A 6,262-nucleotide genomic window follows, 5' to 3' on the forward strand; every position below is an offset into this window, starting at 1 on the left:
ACTCTGGGCGCCTTGTTTTTCTTCATAATTCACCACACGTGGTATTTCCTCTCTCCTGCTAACATTTATCCCATCTCCAAAACTCAGCTGGAACCCCACTCCTTGGGGGAGTGCCTTTGGCCCACGCAGGCCCAGGGGACTCCCCGATCCAGAGCTCCTGGAGCAGCACCAGGTGCCAGAAATGCTCCGTACCTGTGCTGTCCGCTCTGGCAACCTTCGCCACAGGTGGCTGCTGAGAACTGGGCCTGTGGCTAGAGCCACGAAGGAACTGGATTTTAAGTTCATTTAAATGTCAACAGCCGCCTGTGCCTCGCGGCTAACACCTTAGGCGGCATGGTCCTTGAGCACCTGTTGGCTGCACAGTGAGGTAATCCTTCCCAGCATCTCCAGGGGACCTGCTATTTGCCAGACACTGACCACGTGCTTGACAGACATGATCTAGTTCTCATGAGGAGGCACTGTCACCCCCATTCAAGGAGGAAGGAATAAGAGGATGAGAAACCTCCCTAGAGTGGTAGAGCTGGGCTGGAGTCTGGGGCTGACCCGCAGTGGGGGGCATGGCGCGGAGGATTGGAAGAGAGTTGGAGGGTGGAGAGTGGAGCTGACAAGCCCAGGAGATTTGGGGCAGGGCTGGGGGCTCTCCCACATTTCACTTCCCTTCTTAGCTCCAGGAACCTCCTCAGTCCTGCGCCCTCAGTGCTTCTTGAAATAGGGAAGCAGAGGACAGCCGGCTGTTTGAAGCTGGACTCATGGGTGCCTATTATTGCTGGTCCCCGTGTTCATCCATTCAGTGAAAAATATATTAAGCATCTTAAGGATTTGGGTTCAAATAGTTCAGCAATAAAGCTGAGAATCTGCATTTTAACAAAAGCCAGGCAATTCTATGATCCACCGATTGCACTTGGAAGTTATAGTTCTTTATATTTATAGTCTTTTATATATTTTTTACTTGGTTTCCCAATTGCAGCCAGGAGTAGCCCCTTCTCCCTCCGATCGTCCCTTTAGCAGATTCACAAGCCTGGCTGCAGACTCGACTCACCTGGAGCGTCAGGAAAAGCTGGGAGCCAGGCCCCAGCCCAGGCCAGTTGGCCGGAATCCCGGGGTGGGGGTGCTCGGGCATCTCCTGGGGGAGTTGACTCTGACGTGCAGCCAGGGTTGAGGACCATCCTCCTCTCCGATATATCGTGGCGCTCAGCCACATCCTGCTTCGTGTTTCTTATCGGTCTCCTTCTGGATGGGCGGAGTCACCTCCAAGCCTCCACACCTTCACCTTGCATAGCGGTTTCAGCTGAATGAAACACTTTCCCCTTTTTCAGTTCAGCTTTGGGCGCACCAAAACATTGCCCCGGGAGAGGCGGTCTTTTGCCAAAAGAGGACCAATGATGCTTTCCTCTGTCCTTTCTGAACCACCCTCTTTGTGCTGGGTCTTAGGTGGCCTCCCCCTTAGCATAGCTTTGTGAGTAGCACCTCGTGTCAGAGGGTCAGGCGAGGGAGCGCTGAGGTGAGATGAAAGAGCTCGGGCGGTGGGAGGATGGGCCCGCCTGGGTCAGCCGGAGAGTCAGATTCCAGGTGCTGGTGCCAGCCTGGCCAGCTTCCGGTGTCTACGGCATGGACGGCACGGGGGCCGAGGGAAACCTTCCAGGATGGAAGTTCTCTCCTCAAAGGATTCCTGGCGCCATAGTGGGCAAGTGGAAGCAGGTCTGGTTGCAGGTAGAATCATGAGGCAAGTGAGGATTTCTCAGGTGCTCCGTCCCCCTGGCTTCCCCTTTAATTACCAGTGGCCTGGACCCTGCCCCTTCCCAGAGGTCACTGCCTACATGCCCTTTCGCGCCCCCTCCCCCCAAGCCTGCTCCTAACTCACGCCAGGCGGAATATTTCTAGTCAAGTGAAGTGTGCCACCCAGTCCAAGGGTTCTTGTTTGTTTTTAAATCAAAGAAGAGTGTTTCAGATGATGGAGTTCTAGCTGTCATTGTGGATGAAGCATTTCTGAGGGAAGTGGGTTTTCTTCTGAATTCCTGGGATCACAGTCGGGCCACTCTGAAACCAGAGGGGTGGGGGGGGGCACCTGCTTCGGGAGGAGTCACTGCCTCTCTTTGGGAGGGAAGGGGGTTTGCCCTTGGGAGGCGCCGGCAGGGGGTCTCACGCGCGCCCTCTGCCCCTGCCAGATGTGGATGAGTGTGTGGAGGGGACCGACAGCTGCCACATTGATGCTCTCTGCCAGAACACCCCCCGGTCATACAAGTGCATCTGCAAGTCTGGCTACACAGGCGACGGTAAACACTGCAAAGGTGAGGCTGGGAGGGCACCTGCAGAGGGGGCTGCACTGCATGACACTAAGGCCTGCAGTCGCACTGGCGTGGGGAGCGGGCTGATGGAGGCGGGGAGGGGAGGAGCCATTTCTTCCCAGAGAGAGCGCCATTTTCTAATTTGCACAAAGGCTCCATCTAGGCTAGTTCACAGCCAGACAAGCCGGGCTGTGTAGGGGTCAGAATCATGGGACGAAGGCCCGAGGGTCCCTGACATTGGAACCTCCGTCTTCAGACCCTTACACCACAAAGCACGAGGACGGACGGCATGCATACTGGAAACAGGCACCGCCCCTCGTCCTGAGGGCCGGGCAGAGGGGGCAGCCCTGCTCCGTCCGTGTGTGACCCTCAGTGCTGACGAGGCTGCAGGGACAGGTGCACTCATCGTTCCTGGTGACAGTATGACTTGAAACGTGATTTTGTCGTCCCTAGAGGAACCCCAAAGGCATTTATACCCTTTGACCCAGGAATTTTACTCTTAGGAACTTCTTCAAAGGAAATTCAGAGAAATAACATACAAGAGAAGATATTCTTCGATGCTTTATTTATGATAGTGAAGTAAATGGAAGGACTCTAACAAGAGAGAAAAAGCAAATTAGGATATAGCGACACAATGGAATATCCTGCAACATGTACATTGGTAATTAGAAAGGCTGGGTGGAAATATGAGAAAATGTTTGACTTTAGATGAAAATAGCAAAATGCAAAATGGTTTGTAGGCTATGAAAGTAACTATGTAAGCGCGCACACACAGAGATACACACGTGCACACACGCACACAGACAAGGTGGTTTGTTTTTTTAAAAACCACCACAGGGCTGAGCCAGGGCTGGAGAGTGGGGGGCACGCAGGTGGGTCCAGCTGCCCAGCTCCTCTTTGCCCGCAGATGTGGACGAGTGCGAGCGCGAGGATAACGCGGGCTGTGTGCACGACTGTGTCAACATCCCCGGCAATTACCGGTGCACCTGCTACGACGGATTCCACCTGGCACACGACGGACACAACTGTCTGGGTGAGCGAGGGAGGGGGTGACAGAGGGGGGTCTGGTGGGGAAGGCGGTGTTTCCAGCATTTCCCATTTCCCAGACCAGGCGAGGAAAGTGACCCAAACAGCTGCAAAATAGAGAACAAGGTCCGCCTCCCCTTTGAGACTGGCACTGGGGGTGAACCAGTCCTGGGCTGGGTGAGCACAGCGGAGGAGAGGGCAGGGCCAGCGACGACAGTAGTGGGCGTAGCCGTGAGGGGTGTGGGAGGTGATTTGCTGCAGACAGACCCTGGCCCTGCTGCTCACCAGGGATGTGGCCTTGGGCAGCTTCACAGTCTCTGGGCACCTCAGCTGGCTCAAAGGGCTCCCGGCGAGACCCCATGAGAGAACATGTGTAAGGAGCCCTGGACAGTCCTTGGCACAGGGTGGGTGCTCCATGCACAGGACGTCGTCGACGCTGCTGCTGCTGCTGCTGCAGCAGCTCCCCTGCGCCCTGGGGAGCCTCTGTCGCGAAGGGCTGGTCTTCTCCCAGCGCCCTCTGAACTCTCCAGGCGCCCTCTCCTCACCTCTGAGGCCTGTCTGACCTGACCTTTGTCCCAGGAGCTGGATCAGAAAGAGGAGAATCTCTAAGTAACTAAACTCAACTTCAGTTTCTATCACTTACCAGGACCATGTCAGACTCCTCCCCAAGTAGACAAACTGAATCCCACAGCATCTGAGATACGAACCCAGGGTCCTTCCCCAAGTTCTTTCTCTCTGGTGCCATCACAGACACAGGGGACTGGAGGAATAGACCAGGAGAGGAAGAGAAGCAGCAGGAAGGATGCCCAGAAAAGCAGGAATTATTTGAGGAATTATCTGAGGTCCCCTTGGCCTAGGAGAGCCTCCTGACCACCGAGCTGCCTTCAAACCCAGTCACATTCCAAACCCAGGGGAACCAGGCTTCTAGGCTTCCACTCCCAGCCAGGCCTCGAAGCCCCGATTCCTGCTGGGCCCTCCCCGCAGCCCTGGCCACCTCTTACCACTGTGGTTACCAGAGAACGGCCTCCCTTGTCTGCCCAGTCACCTGTGAGCCCCGCCCCCCCCACCCCCGGAACTCCTTGGGAAAGGGGAGCTGCGACGCTGGGACCAGGACAGGGACTTGCCTACAGGACTGTGAACATCAGCGTCTGGGTTCTTTGGTTGCCTTTGACCTCTCTAGGCCCCGATTCTACCGTCTTGTTTCCTTATAAAATCAACCAGAACATAAGGGAATGAGTAGGTAGGGAAGGAGCCAGGGAGAGCAACGGTCTAACACTAACTCTAGGGTTGGGGCTCAAAGTCTCAATCTTACCTTTGGCTTTTAGGGGAACCCTGAGTACATCATCCAGGCCCTGGGTGGCCTCAGTTTCCCCACTGAGAATGGGAGGAAAGAACTTGGCCTGAGTAGCAAAGGTCGGAATAGAAGGGAACAAGGAAGCAGCGGTCGCCAACCTTTCAGACCTCACAGACCACCAGTGGTCCGGGGACCACCGGTTGGCAGCCGCTGCAAAGAAGGATGGAATGTAGGATGGGGCAAGGGCAGGAAGACGGGTGGGAGAAGTCACAGTGTAGTGACAGAGGGGCAGGGACAGGGACAAGGCAGAGGAAAGTACCCCTCCTTGGCTTTCCTAACAAGTGCATCAGGGAGGAGCCCGCTGCATCCGGGCCCATGGCCCTTGGCCAGAGGGGAGAGGACAAGGTTTTGAGGCTCAGCAGAGAGGATGGGGAGGGGGACAGATGAAGCCCTCAGGAGCCCAGGTCCCAGCTGCTATATTTGGGAACCAATCTCCCTCATGCCTCCTGGGCCCAGGAAAACTGGACTTGGGAGGGCAAGTAGGGAGCATAGAGACAGAGTCGAGGCCTTGAAGTGGGGGGACCTGGGATGAGCTTGGCGCTCAGACCTGGGGGTGGTGATTTGTGGTGGTGATTAGGGTGTGGCCTGGCAGCTCCTGCTGCCCCCCCTCTTTGCTGCCAAGCTCCAGACTTTGTTTTGTTAAACCAAAATAGGAGAAAGGCTAGGGAATATGGCAGCAAGCCCAGGCCTGGGGGGAGGGGAGAAGGCCCGGGGCGTGGCCTGTCCACAGATATGGTCCCTGCTCCGCAAGGAGTTGAGGCCACTGCCTTCCCCACCCCGCCTCACCCACCTCAGCACCATGGCCATAGCTCTCTCTGCACAGGGAGCCATTTCCCAGGTTCTCTGGTTCCCTGGCTCTTACCACCACCAGCTGCCCCCAGTTCCTCGCTCCATCCAACCTCCACTCTTACCTTCATCTCTGTTCCTCTTCTCTGCCTTCTTTCCTGGTCTCTTCTGCCCTCAGACTCCGTTCCAAGAGGTTCTCCACCTAAGTGAGCCATGTTCACAGGTCCCTTCCCCACGTGCTCGCTCCCCCGCTCTGCCCTCTTAGGTGGCCTCTGCGGGAGTTGGAGCAGGAGCTGAGCGGTGAGAACGGCCTGGCCTGAGGCCGGGTGTAGGACTGGGGAGGAGGGGAGGTGTGTGTGCTGGTCTCTGAAGACTGCGCCCACCACCCGGTGGCCGCACCCACCGCTCACCAACCGCTGTCCCGCACAGATGTGGACGAGTGTGCCGAGGGCAACGGGGGCTGTCAGCAGAGCTGCGTCAACATGATGGGCAGCTACGAGTGCCACTGCCGGGAGGGCTTCTCAGCGACACCAGCACACCTGCATCAGCGGCCCGAAGGTCAGCCCGTGGCCGGGGGAGGGGCCTGCTCCCGGCGCTCCCCTCCTCTGCTTGGGAGCGTTCCCCAACATCCCCCAGGTCTCCCCCTCCATCTCAACTCCACTGGCTCCTTCTCTGTCCCTCAACCGAACCACATCCTGAGGGCTCTGCAGGTAGACACCGTCTTAAAGCAAAATCAGGGGGAATTCCTTTGGAGTTGGGGCCAGTGTGGGGCATTCTCTGTGTCCAGAACTGAGTGCATCTTGCTCCTAAT

Source organism: Myotis lucifugus, unplaced genomic scaffold (assembly GCF_000147115.1).
Source record: "Myotis lucifugus unplaced genomic scaffold, Myoluc2.0 scaffold_347, whole genome shotgun sequence".
In the NCBI taxonomy this organism is placed as follows: domain Eukaryota; kingdom Metazoa; phylum Chordata; class Mammalia; order Chiroptera; family Vespertilionidae; genus Myotis; species Myotis lucifugus.